Consider the following 14,639-nt stretch of genomic DNA (forward strand, 5'->3'; position numbering starts at 1 on the left):
TGGACCATCAGAGTGTTGACGAAACATAGAAGTTGCATCGGGATTGATACAACAGTCAACATGCGCAGTTTCCTCCATGGGAGTAATGTGTCAAACAGTCTACGCTTTGATCGTTCCCTGGAAGACCAGTAGTAGTTTCCGATGCACATCTGGAGCCATTCTGTAATCTGTGGACTATCTGAGTGTTTAGGAACACAGAAATTGCTTCGGGATTGAATACAACAGTCACCATGCGCACTTTCCTCCATGGGAGTATTGTCTCAAACAGTTTACGCTTTGATCGCTCCCTGGAAGACCAGTAGTTGTTTCCGATGCACATCTGGAGGCATTCTGTAATCTCTGGACTATCAGAGTGTTGATGAAACACAGAAATTGCATCGAGATTGAATACAACAGTCACCATGCGCACTTTCCTCCATGGGAGTGATGTCTCAAACAGACTATGCTTTGGTCGTTCCCTGGAAGACCAGTAGTAGTTTCCGATGCACATCTGGAGGCATTCTGTAATCTGTGGACTGTCAGAGTGTTGATGAAACACAGATATTGCATCCAGATTGAATACAACAGTCACCATGCGCACTTTCCTCCATGGGAGTAATGTCTTAAACAGTCTACGCTTTGATCGTTCCCTGGAAGGCCAGTAGTAGTTTCCGATGCACATCAGGAAGCAATCTGTAATCTGTGGACTATCAGAGTGTTGATGAAACACAGATATTGCATCGGGAGTGAATACAACAGTCACCATGCGCACTTTCCTCCATGGGAGTAATTCTCTAACAGTCTACGCTTTGATCGTTTCCTGGAAGACCAGTAGTAGCTTCCGATGCATATCTGGAGGCATCCTGTAATCTGTGGACCTTCAAAGTGTCGATGAAACACAGAAATTGCTTTGGGATTGAATACAACTGTCACCATGCGAACTTTCCTCCATGGGAGTAATGTCTCAAACAGTCTACGGTTTGATCGTTCCCTGTAAGAGCGGTAGTAGTTTCCGATGAACATCTGGAGGCATTCTGTAATCTGTGGACTATCAGAGTGTACATGAAACACAGAAATTCCATCGGTATTGAATACAACAGTCACCATGCGCACTTTCCTCCATGGGAGTTATTCTCAAACAGCCTACGCTTTGATCGTTCCCTGGAAGACCAGTAGTAGTTTCCGATGCACATCTGGAGGCATTCTGTAATCTGTGGACTGTCAGAGTGTTGATGAAACACAGATATTGCATCGGGATTGAATACAACAGTCACCATGCGCACTTTCCTCCATGGGAATAATGTCTCAAACAGTCTACGCTTTGATCGTTCCCTGGAAGACCAGTAGTAGTTTCAGATGCACATCTGGAAGCATTCTGTAATCTGTGGACTATCAGAGTGTTGATGAAACACAGATATTGCATCGGGAGTGAATACAACAGTCACCATGCGCACTTTCCTCCATGGGAGTAATTCTCTAACAGTCTACGTTTTGATCTTTCCCTTGAAGACCAGTAGTAGTTTCCGATGCACATCTGGAGGCATTCTGTATTCTGTGAACTATCAGACTGTTGATGAAACACAGAAATTCCATCGGGATTGAATACAACAGTACCATGCGCACTTTCCTCCATGGGAGTAATGTCTCAAACAGTCTACGCTTTCATCGTTCCCTGGAAGACCAGTATTAGTTTCCGATGCACATCTGGTGTCATTCTGTAATCTTTGGACTATCAGAGTGTTGAAGAAACACAGAAATTGCATCGGGATTGAATACAACAGTCACCATGCGCACTTTCCTCCATGGAAGTAACGTCTCAAACAGTCTACACTTTGATCGTTTCCTGGAAGACCAGTATTAGTTTCCGATGCACATCTGGTGGCATTCTGTAATCTGTGGACCATCAGAGTATTGATAAAACACAGAAATGGCATCGGGATTGAATACAACAGTCACCACGCGCTTTTTCCTCCACGGGAGTAATGTCTCAAACAGTCTACGCTTTGATCGCTCCCTGGAAGACCACTAGTAGTTTCCGATGCACATCTGGTGGCATTCTGTAATCTGTGGATTATCAGAGTGTCAATGAAACACAGAAATTGCATCGGGGTTGAATACAACAGTCACCATTCGCACTTTCCTCCATTGGAGTAATGTCTCAAACAGTCCACGCTTTGATCGTTCCTTGGAAGGCCAGTAGTAGCTTCCGATGCACATCTGGTGGCCTTCTGTAATCTGTGGACTATCAGAGTGTTGATGAAACACAGAAATTGAATCGGGATTGAATTCACCATGCGCACTTTCCTAAACGGGAGTAATGTCTCAAACAGTCTACGCTTTGATTGTTCTCTGAAAGACCAGTAGTAGTTTCCGATGCACATCTGGTGGCATTCTGTAATCTGTGGATTATCAGAGTGTCAATGAAACACAGAAATTGCATCGGGGTTGAATACAACAGTCACCATTCGCACTTTCCTCCATGGGAGTAATGTCTCAAAGAGACTACGCTTTGAACGTTCCCTGGCAGACCAGTAGTAGTTTCTGATGCACATCTGGAGGCATTCTGTAATCTGTGTACCATCACAGTGTTGATGAAACACAGAAATTGCATCGGGATTGAATACAACAGTCACCATGCGCAGTTTCCTCCATGAGAGTAATGTCTCAAACAGTCTACGCTTTGATCGTTCTCAGGAAGACCAGTAGTAGTTTCCGATACACATCTGGAGGCATTCTGTAATCTGTGGACAATCAGAATGTTGATGAAACACAGATATTGCATCGGGAGTGATTACAACAGTCACCATGCGCACTTTCCTCCATGGGAGTGATGTCTCAAACAGTCTATGTTTTGGTCTTTCCCAGGAAGACCAGTAGCAGTTTTCGATGCACATCTGGAGGCATTCTGTAATCTGTGGACTATCAGAGTGTTGATGAAACACAGAAATTCCATCAGGATTTAATACAACAGTCACCATGCGCACTTTCCTCCATGGGAGTAATGTTAAAAGAGTCTACGCTTTGATCGTTCCCTGGAAGACCAGTAGTAGTTTCCGATGCACATCTGCAAGCAATTTTTTAATCTGTGGACCATCAGAGTGTTGATGAAACATAGAATTTGCATCGGGATTGATACAACAGTCACCATGCGCAGTTTCCTCCATGGGAGTAATGTGCCAAACAGTCTACGATTTGATCTTTCCCAGGACGACCAGTAGTAGTTTCCGATACAAATCTGAAAGCATTCTGTAATCTGTGGACTATCTGAGTGTTTAGGAACACAGAAATTGCTTCGGGATTGAATACAACAGTCACCATGCGCACTTTCCTCCATGGGAGTATTGTCTCAAACAGTTTACGCTTTGATCGTTCCCTGGAAGACCAGTAGTAGTTTTCGATGCACATCTGGAGGCATTCTCTAATCTCTGGACTATCAGAGTGTTGATGAAACACAGAAATTGCATCGAGATTGAATACAACAGTCACCATGCGCACTTTCCTCCATGGGAGTGATGTCTCAAACAGACTACGCTTTGGTCGTTCCCTGGAAGACCAGTAGTAGTTTCCGAAGCACATCTGGAGGCATTCTGTAATCTGTGGACTGTCAGAGTGTTGATGAAACACAGATATTGCATCCAGATTGAATACAACAGTCACCATGCGCACTTTCCTCCATGGGAGTAATGTCTTAAACAGTCTACGCTTTGATTGTTCCCTGGAAGACCAGTAGTAGTTTCCGATGCACATCAGGAAGCATTCTGTAATCTGTGGACTATCAGAGTGTTGATGAAACACAGATATTGCATCGGGAGTGAATACAACAGTCACCATGCGCACTTTCCTCCATGGGAGTAATTCTCTAACAGTCTACGCTTTGATCGTTTCCTGGAAGACCAGTAGTAGCTTCCGATGCATATCTGGAGGCATCCTGTAATCTGTGGACCTTCAAAGTGTCGATGATACACAGAAATTGCCTTGGGATTGAATACAACAGTCACCATGCGAACTTTCCTCCATGGGAGTAATGTCTCAAACAGTCTACGGTTTGATCGTTCCCTGTAAGAGCGGTAGTAGTTTCCGATGAACATCTGGAGGCATTCTGTAATCTGTGGACTACGAGAGTGTTCAAGAAACACAGAAATTCCATCGGTATTGAATACAACAGTCACCATCCGCACTTTCCTCCATGGGAGTAATGCTCAAACAGTCTACGCTTTGATCGTTCCCTGGAAGTCCAGTAGTAGTTTCCGATGCATATCTCTAGGCATTCTGTAATCTGTGGACCTACAAAGTGTTGATGAAACACAGAAATTGCCTCGGGATTGAATACAACAGTCACTATGCGCACGTTCCTCCATGGGAGTAATGTCTCAAATAGTCTACGCTTTCATCGTTCCCTGGAAGACCAGTAGTACTTTCCGATGCACATCTGGAGGCTTTCAGTAATCTGTGGACTATCAGAGTGTTGATGAAGCACAGAAATTGCATCGAGATTGAATACAACAGTCACCATGCGCACTCTCATCCATGGGAGTGATGTCTCAAACAGCCTACGCTTTGATCATTCCCTGGAAGACCAGTAGTAGTTTCCGATGCACATCTGGAGGCATTCTGTAATCTGTGGACTGTCAGAGTGTTGATGAAACACAGATATTGCATCCGGATTGAATACAACAGTCACCATGCGCACTTTCCTCCATGGGAATAATGTCTCAAACAGTCTACGCTTTGATCGTTCCCTGGAAGACCAGTAGTAGTTTCCGATGCACATCTGGAAGCATTCTGTAATCTGTGGACTATCAGAGTGTTGATGAAACACAGATATTGCATGGGGAGTGAATACAACAGTCACCATGCGCACTTTCCTCCATGGGAGTAATTCTCTAACAGTCTACGCTTTGATCGTTCCCTGGAAAACCAGTAGTAGCTTCCGATGCATATCTGGTTGAATTCTGTAATCTGTGGACAATAGAGTGTTGATGAAACACAGAAATTGCATCGGGATTGAATTCACCATATGCACTTTCCTAAACGGGAGAAATGTCTCAAACAGTCTACGTTTTGATCTTTCCCTGGAAGACCAGTAGTAGTTTCCGATGCACATCTGGAGGCATTCTGTATTCTGTGAACTATCAGACTGTTGATGAAACACAGAAATTCCATCGGGATTGAATACAACAGTCACCATGCGCACTTTCCTCCATGGGAGTAATGTCTCAAACAGTCTACGCTTTGATCGTTCCCTGGAAGACCAGTATTAGTTTCCGATGCACATCTGGTGTCATTCTGCAATCTTTGGACTATCAGAGTGTTGAAGAAACACAGAAATTGCATCGGGATTGAATACAACAATCACCACGCGCTTTTTCCTCCACGGGAGTACTGTCTCAAACAGTCTACGTTTTGATCGTTCCCTGGAGGACCACTAGTAGTTTCCGATGCACATCTCGTGGCATTCTGTAATCTGTGGATTATTAGAGTGTCAATGAAACACAGAAATTGCATCGGGGTTGAATACAACATTCACCATTCGCACTTTCCTCCATTGGAGTAATGTCTCAAACAGTCCACGCTTTGATCGTTCCTTGGAAGGCCAGTAGTAGTTTCCGATGCACATCTGGTGGCATTCTGTAATCCGTGGACTATCAGAGTGTTGATGAAACACAGAAATTGCATCGGGATTGAATTCACCATGCGCACTTTCCTAAACGGTAGTAATGTCACAAACAGTCTATGCTTTGATTGTTCTCTGAAAGACCAGTAGTGGTTTCCGATGGACATCTGGTGGCATTCTGTAATCTGTGGACTATCAGAGTGTTGATGAAACACAGAAATTGCAACGGGATTGAATACAGCAGTCTCCATGCGCACTTTCCTCCACGGGAGAAACGTCTCTAACAGTCTACGCTTTGATCGTTCCCTGGAAGACCAGAAGTTGTTTCCGATGCACATCCCGTGGCATTCGGAAATATGTGGACCATCAGAGTGTTAATGAAACACAGAAATTGCATCGGGATTGAATACAACAGTCACCACGCGCACTTTCCTCCATGGGAGTAATGTCTCAAACAGTCTACGTTTTGATCGTACCCTGGAAGACCAGTTGTAGTTTCCGATGCACATCTGGTGGCATTCTGTAATCTGTGGATTATCAGAGTGTCAATGAAACACAGAAATTGCATCGGGGTTGAATACAACAGTCACCATTCACACTTTCCTCCATTGGAGTAATGTCTCCAGCAGTCCACGCTTTGATCGTTCCTTGGAAGGCCAGTAGTAGTTTCCGATGCACATCTGGTGGCATTCTGTAATCTGTGGACTATCAGAGTGTTGATGAAACACAGAAATTGAATCGGGATTGAATTCACCATGCGCACTTTCCTAAACGGGAGTAATGTCTCAAACAGTCTACGATTTGATTGTTCTCTGAATTACCAGTAGTAGTTTCCGATGCACATCTGGTGGCATTCTGTAATCTGTGGATTATCAGAGTGTCAATGAAACACAGAAATTGCATCGGGGTTGAATACAACAGTCACCATTCCCACTTTCCTCCATTGGAGTAATGTCTCAAACAGTCCACGCTTTGATCGTTCCTTGGAAGGCCAGTAGTAGCTTCCGATGCACATCTGGTGGCCTTCTGTAATCTGTGGACTATCAGAGTGTTGATGAAACACAGAAATTGCATCGGGATTGAATTCAACAGTCACCATGCGGACTTTCCTCCACCGGAGAAATGTCTCAAAGAGACTATTCTTTGAACGTTCCCTGGCAAACCAGTAGTAGTTTCTGATGCACATCTGGAGGCATTCTGTAATCTGTGTACCATCACAGTGTTGATGAAACACAGAAATTGCATCGGGATTGAATACAACAGTCACCATGCGCAGTTTCCTCCATGAGAGTAATGTCTCAAACAGTCTACGCTTTGATCGTTCTCAGGAAGACCAGTAGTAGTTTCCGATACACATCTGGAGGCATTCTGTAATCTGTGGACTATCAGAGGTTTTGGAACACAGAAATTGCTTCGGGATTGAATACAACAGTCACCATGCACACTTTCCTCCATGGGAGAAATCTCTCAAACAGTCTGCGCTTTGATCGTTCCCAGGAAGACCAGTAGTAGTTTCGGATGCACATCTGGAGCCATTCTGTATTCAGTGGACAATCAGAATGTTGATGAAACACAAGTATTGCATCGGGAGTGATTACAACAGTCACCATGCGCACTTTCCTCCATGGGAGTAATGTCTCTAAGAGTCTACGCTTTGATCGTTCCCTGGAAGACCAGTAGTAGTTTCCGATGCACATCTGCAGGCAATTTTTTAATCTGTGGACCATCAGAGTGTTGATGAAACATAGAAGTTGCATCGGGATTGATACAACAGTCACCATGCGCAGTTTCCTCCATGGGAGTAATGTGTCAAACAGTCTACGATTTGATCTTTCCCAGGACGACCAGTAGTAGTTTCCGATACAAATCTGGAAGCATTCTGTAATCTGTGGACTATCTGAGTGTTTAGGAACACATAAATTGCTTCGGGACTGAATACAACAGTCACCATGCGCACTTTCCTAAATGGGAGTATTGTCTCAAACAGTTTACGCTTTGATCGTTCCCTGGAAGACCAGTAGCAGTTCCCGATGCACATCTGGAGGCATTCTGTAATCTCTGGAATATCAGAGTGTTCATGAAACACCGAAATTGCATCGAGAATGAATACAACAGTCACCATGCGCACTTTCCTCCATGGGAGTGATGTCTCAAACAGACTACGCTTTGGTCGTTCCCTGGAAGACCAGTAGTAGTTTCCGATGCACATCTGGAGGCATTCTGTAATCTGTGGACTGTCAGAGTGTTGATGAAACACAGATATTGCATCCAGATTGAATACTACAGTCACCATGCGCACTTTCCTCCATGGGAGTAATGTCTTAAACAGTCTACGCTTTGATCGTTCCCTGGAAGACCAGTAGTAGTTTCCGATGCACATCAGGAAGCATTCTGTAATCTGTGGACTATCAGAGTGTTGATGAAACACAGATATTGCATCGGGAGTGAATACAACAGTCACCATGCGCACTTTCCTCCATGGGAGTAATTCTCTAACAGTCTACGCTTTGATCGTTTCCTGGAAGACCAGTAGTAGCTTCCGATGCATATCTGGAGGCATCCTGTAATCTGTGGACCTTCAAAGTGTCGATGAAACACAGAAATTGCCTTGGGATTGAATACAACAGTCACCATGCGAACTTTCCTCCATGGGAGTAATGTCTCAAACAGTCTACGGTTTGATGGTTCCTTGTAAGAGCGGTAGTAGTTTCCGATGAACATCTGGAGGCATTCTGTAATCTGTGGACTATCAGAGTGTTCATGAAACACAGAAATTCCATCGGTATTGAATACAACAGTCACCATGCGCACTTTCCTCCATGGGAGTAATTCTCAAACAGTCTACGCTTTGATCGTTCCCTGGAAGTCCAGTAGTAGTTTCCGATGCATATCTCTAGGCATTCTGTAATCTGTGGACCTACAAAGTGTTGATGAAACACAGAAATTGCCTCAGGATTGAATACAACAGTCACTATGCGCACGTTCCTCCATGGGAGTAATGTCTCAAATAGTCTACGCTTTCATCGTTCCCTGGAAGACCAGTAGTACTTTCCGATGCACATCTGGAGGCATTCAGTAATCTGTGGACTATCAGAGTGTTGATGAAACACAGAAATTGCATCGAGATTGAATACAACAGTCACCATGCGCACTCTCATCCATGGGAGTGATGTCTCAAACAGCCTACGCTTTGATCGTTCCCTGGAAGACCAGTAGTAGTTTCCGATGCACATCTGGAGGCATTCTGTAATCTGTGGACTGTCAGAGTGTTGATGAAACACAGATATTGCATCCGGATTGAATACAACAGTCACCATGCGCACTTTCCTCCATGGGAATAATGTCTCAAACAGTCTACGCTTTGATCGTTCCCTGGAAGACCAGTAGTAGTTTCCGATGCACATCTGGAAGCATTCTGTAATCTGTGGACTATCAGAGTGTTGATGAAACACAGATATTGCATCGGGAGTGAATACAATAGTCACCATGCGCACTTTCCTCCATAGGAGTAATTCTTTAACAGTCTACGCTTTGATCGTTCCCTGGAAGACCAGTAGTAGCTTCCGATGCATATCTGGTTGAATTCTGTAATCTGTGGACAATAGAGTGTTGATGAAACACAGAAATTGCATCGGGATTGAACTCACCATAAGCACTTTCCTAAACGGGAGTAATGTCTCAAACAGTCTACGTTTTGATCTTTCCCTGGAAGACCAGTAGTAGTTTCCGATTCACATCTGGAGGCATTCTGTAATCTGTGGACTGTCAGAGTGTTGATGAAACACAGATATTGCATCCGGATTGAATACAACAGTCACCATGCGCACTTTCCTCCATGGGAATAATGTCTCAAACAGTCTACGCTTTGATCGTTCCCTGGAAGACCAGTAGTAGTTTCCGATGCACATCTGGAAGAATTCTGAAATCTGTGGACTATCAGACTGTTGATGAAACACAGAAATTCCATCGGGATTGAATACAACAGTCACCATGCGCACTTTCCTCCATGGGAGTAATGTCTCAAACAGTCTACGCTTTGATCGTTCCCTGGAAGACCAGTATTAGTTTCCGATGCACATCTGGTGTCATTCTGTAATCTTTGGACTATCAGAGTGTTGAAGAAACACAGAAATTGCACCGGGATTGAATACAACAGTCACCATGCACACTTTCCTCCATGGAAGTAACGTCTCAAACAGTCTACGCTTTGATCGTTTCCTGGAAGACCAGTATTAGTTTCCGATGCACATCTGGTGGCATTCTGTAATCTGTGGACCATCAGAGTATTGATAAAACACAGAAATGGCATCGGGATTGAATACAACAGTCACCACGCGCTTTTTCCTCCACGGGAGTAATGTCTCAAACAGTCTACGTTTTGATCGTTCCCTGGAAGACCACTAGTAGTTTCCGATGCACATCTGGTGGCATTCTGTAATCTGTGGATTATCAGAGTGTCAATGAAACACAGAAATTGCATCGGGGTTGAATACAACAGTCACCATTCGCACTTTCCTGCATTGGAGTAATGTCTCAAACAGTCCACGCTTTGATCGTTCCTTGGAAGGCCAGTAGTAGCTTCCAATGCACATCTGGTGGCCTTCTGTAATCTGTGGACTATCAGAATGTTGATGGAACACTGAAATTGCATCGGGATTGAATACAACAGTCACCATGCGCATTGTCCTCAATGTGAGTAATGTCTCAAAGAATATACGCCTTGATCGTTCCCTGAAAGACCAGTAGTAGTTTCCGATGCACATCTGGTGGCATTCTGTAATCTGTGGACTATCAGAGTGTTGATGAAACACAGAAATTGAATCGGGATTGAATTCACCATGCGCACTTTCCTAAACGGGAGTAATGTCTCAAACAGTCTACGCTTTGATTGTTCTCTGAAAGACCAGTAGTAGTTTCCGATGCACATCTGGTGGCATTCTGTAATCTGTGGATTATCAGAGTGTCAATGAAACACAGAAATTGCATCGGGGTTGAATACAACAGTCACCATTCGCACTTTCCTCCATTGGAGTAATGTCTCAAACAGTCCACGCTTTGATCGTTCCTTGGAAGGCCAGTAGTAGTTTCCGATGCACATCTGGTGGCATTCTGTAATCTGTGGACTATCAGAGTGTTGATGAAACACAGAAATTGCATCGGGATTGAATTCACCATGCGCACTTTCCTAAACGGTAGTAATGTCTCAAACAGTCTACGCTTTGATTTTTCTCTGAAAGACCAGTAGTAGTTTCCGATGGACATCTGGTGGCATTCTGAAATCTGTGGACTATCAGAGTGTTGATGAAACACAGAAATTGCAACGGGATTGAATACAGCAGTCTCCATGCGCACTTTCCTCCACGGGAGAAACGTCTCTAACAGTCTACGCATTGATCGTTCCCTGGAAGACCAGAAGTTGATTCCGATGCACATCCCGTGGCATTCGGAAATATGTGGACCATCAGAGTGTTAATGAAACACAGAAATTGCATCGGGATTGAATACAACAGTCACCATGCGCACTTTCCACCATGGGAGTTATGTCTCAAACAGTCTACGCTTTGATCGTACCCTGGAAGACCAGTAGTAGTTTCCGATGCACATCTGGTTTCATTCGGTAATCTGTGGACTATCAGACTGTTGATGAACACAGATATTGCATCCGGATTGAATACAACAGTCACCATTCGCACTTTCCTCCATGGGAGTAATGTCTCAAACAGTCCACGCTTTGATCGTTCCCTGGAAGTCCAGTAGTAGTTTCCGATGCACATTTGGTGGAATTCTGTAATCTGTGGATTATCAGAGTGTTGATGAAACACAGAAATTGCATCGGGATTGAATACAACAGTCACCATGCGCACTTTCCTCAATGTGAGTAATGTCTCAAACAATTTACGATTTTATCGTTCCCTGGAAGACCAGTAGTAGTTTCCGGTGCTCATCTGGTGGCATTCTGTAATCTGTGGACTATCAGAGTGTTGATGAAACACAGAAATTGCATCGGGATTGAATTCACCATACGCATTTAACTCCACAGGAGTAATGTCTCAAACAGTGTACGCTTTGGTTGTTCTCTGGAAGACCAGTAGTAGATTACGATGCACATCTGGTGGCATTCTGTAATCTGTAGACTATCAGACTGTTGTGAAACACAGAAATTCCATCGGGATTGAATACAACAGTCACCATGCGCACTTTCCTCCATGGGAGTAATGTCCCAATTAGTCTACGCTTTCATCGTTCCAAGGAAGACCAGCAGTAGTTTCCGATGCACAGCTGGAGGCATTCGGTAATCTGTGGACTATCAGAGTGTTTATGAAACACAGAAATTGTATCGGGATTGAATACAACAGTCACCATACCCATTTTCCTCCATGGGAGCAATGTCTCAAACAGTCTACGCTTTGATCGTTCCCTGGAAGACCAGTAGTAGTTTCCGATGCACATCTGGAGGCATTCTGTAATCTGTTGACCTTCAAAGTGTTGATGAAACACAGAAATTGCATCGGGATTGAATACAGCAGTCACCATGCGCACTTTCCACCATGGGAGCTATGTCTCAAACAGTCTACGCTTTGATCGTTCCCTGGAAGACCAGTGGTAGTTTCCGATGCACATCTGTAGGCATTCTGTAATCTGTGGACTATCAGAGTGTTGATGAAACACAGAAATTGCATCGGGATTGAATACAACAGTCACCATGCGCACTTTCCTCCATGGAAGTAACGTCTCAAACCGTCTACGCTTTGATCGTTTCCTGTAAGACCAGTATTAGTTTCCGATGCACATCTGGTGGCATTCTGTAATCTGTGGACCATCAGAGTATTGATAAAACACAGAAATTGCATCGGGATTGAATACAACAGTCACCACGCGCACTTCCCTCCACGGGAGTAATGTCTCAAACAGTCTACGTTTTGATCGTACCCTGGAAGTCCAGTAGTACTTTCCGATGCACATCTGGTGACATTCTGTAATCTGTGGTCTATCAGAGTGTTGATGAAACACAGAAATTTCATCGGGATTGAATACAACAGTCACCATTCGCACTTTCCTCCATGGGAGTAATGTCTCAAACAGTCCACGATTTGATCGTTCCCTGGAAGACCAGTAGTAGTTTCCGATGCACGTCTGGTGGCATTCTGTAATCTGTGGACTATCAGAGTGTTGATGAAACACAGAAATTGCATCGGGTTTGAATACAACAGTCACCATTCGCACTTTCCTCCATTGGAGTAATGTCTCAAACAGTCCACGCTTTGATCGTTCCCTGGAAGGCCAGTAGTAGCTTCCGATGCACATCTGGTGGCCTTCTGTAATCTGTGGACTATCAGAGTGTTGATGAAACACTGTAATTGCATCGGGATTGAATACAACAGTCACCATGCACACTTTCCTCAATGTGAGTAATGTCTCAAAGAAATTACGCCTTGATCGTTCCCTGAAAGACCAGTAGTAGTTTCCGATGCACATCTGGTGGCATTCTGTAATCTGTGGACTATCAGAGTGTTGATGAAACACAGAAATTGCATCGGGATTGAATTCACCATGCGCACTTTCCTAAACGGTAGTAATGTCTCAAACAGTCTACGCTTTGATTGTTCTCTGAAAGACCAGTAGTAGTTTCCGATGGACATCTGGTGGCATTCTGTAATCTGTGGACTATCAGAGTGTTGATGAAACACAGAAGTTGCATCGGGATTGAATACAACAGTCACCATCCGCACTTTCCTCCTCGGGAGTAATGTCTGAAACAGTCTACGCTTTGATCGTTCTCAGGAAGACCAGTAGTAGTTTCCGATGCACTTCTGTAAGCATTCTGTAATCTGTGGACTATCAAAGTGTTGATGAAACACAGAAATTGAATCGGGATTGAATACAACTGTCACCATGCCCACTTTCCTCCATGGGAGTAGTGTCTCAAACAGTCTACGCTTTGATCGTTCCCTTGAAGACCAGTAGTAGTTTCCGATGCACATCTGGAGGCATTCTGTATTCTGATGACCTTCAAAATTTTGATGAAACACAGGAATTGCATCGGGATTGAATACAACAGTCACCACGCGCACTTTCCTCCACGGGAGTAATGTCTGAAACAGTCTACGTTTTGATCGTACCCTGGAAGACCAGTAGTACTTTCCGATGCACATCTGGTGGCATTCTGTAATCTGTGGTCTATCAGAGTGTTGATGAAACACAGAAATTTCATCGGGATTGAATACAACAGTCACCATTCGCACTTTCCTCCATGGGAGTAATGTCTCAAACAGTCCACGATTTGATCGTTCCCTGGAGGACCAGTAGTAGTTTCCGATGCACATCTGGTGGCATTCTGTAATCTGTGGACTATCAGAGTGTTGATGAAACACAGAAGTTGCATCGGGATTGAATACAACAGTCACCATCCGCACTTTCCTCCTCGGGAGTAATGTCTCAAAAAGTCTACGCTTTGATCGTTCCCAGGAAGACCAGTAGTAGTTTCCGATGCACTTCTGTAAGCATTCTGTTATCTGTGGACTATCAAAGTGTTGATGAAACACAGAAATTGAATCGGGATTGAATACAACTGTCACCATGCGCACTTTCCTCCATGGGAGTAGTGTCTCAAACAGTCTACGCTTTGATCGTTCCCTTGAAGACCAGTAGTAGTTTCCGATGCACATCTGGAGGCATTCTGTAATCTGTTGACCTTCAAAATTTTGATGAAACACAGAAATTGCATCGGGTTTTAATACAACAGTCACCATTCGCACTTTCCTCCATTGGAGTAATGTCTCAAACAGTCCACGCTTTGATCGTTCCCTGGAAGGCCAGTAGTAGTTTCCGATGCACATATGGTGGCATTCTGTAATCTGTGGATTATCATAGTGTTGATGAAACACAGAAATTGCATCGGGATTGAATTCACCATAAGCACTTTCCTAAACGGGAGTAATGTCTCAAACAGTCTACGTTTTGATCTTTCCCTGGAAGACCAGTAGTAGTTTCCGATGCACATCTGGAGGCATTCTGTATTCTGTGAACTATCAGACTGTTGATGAAA

This window comes from Schistocerca gregaria, chromosome 6 (genome assembly GCF_023897955.1).
Source record: "Schistocerca gregaria isolate iqSchGreg1 chromosome 6, iqSchGreg1.2, whole genome shotgun sequence".
NCBI lineage: Eukaryota > Metazoa > Arthropoda > Insecta > Orthoptera > Acrididae > Schistocerca > Schistocerca gregaria.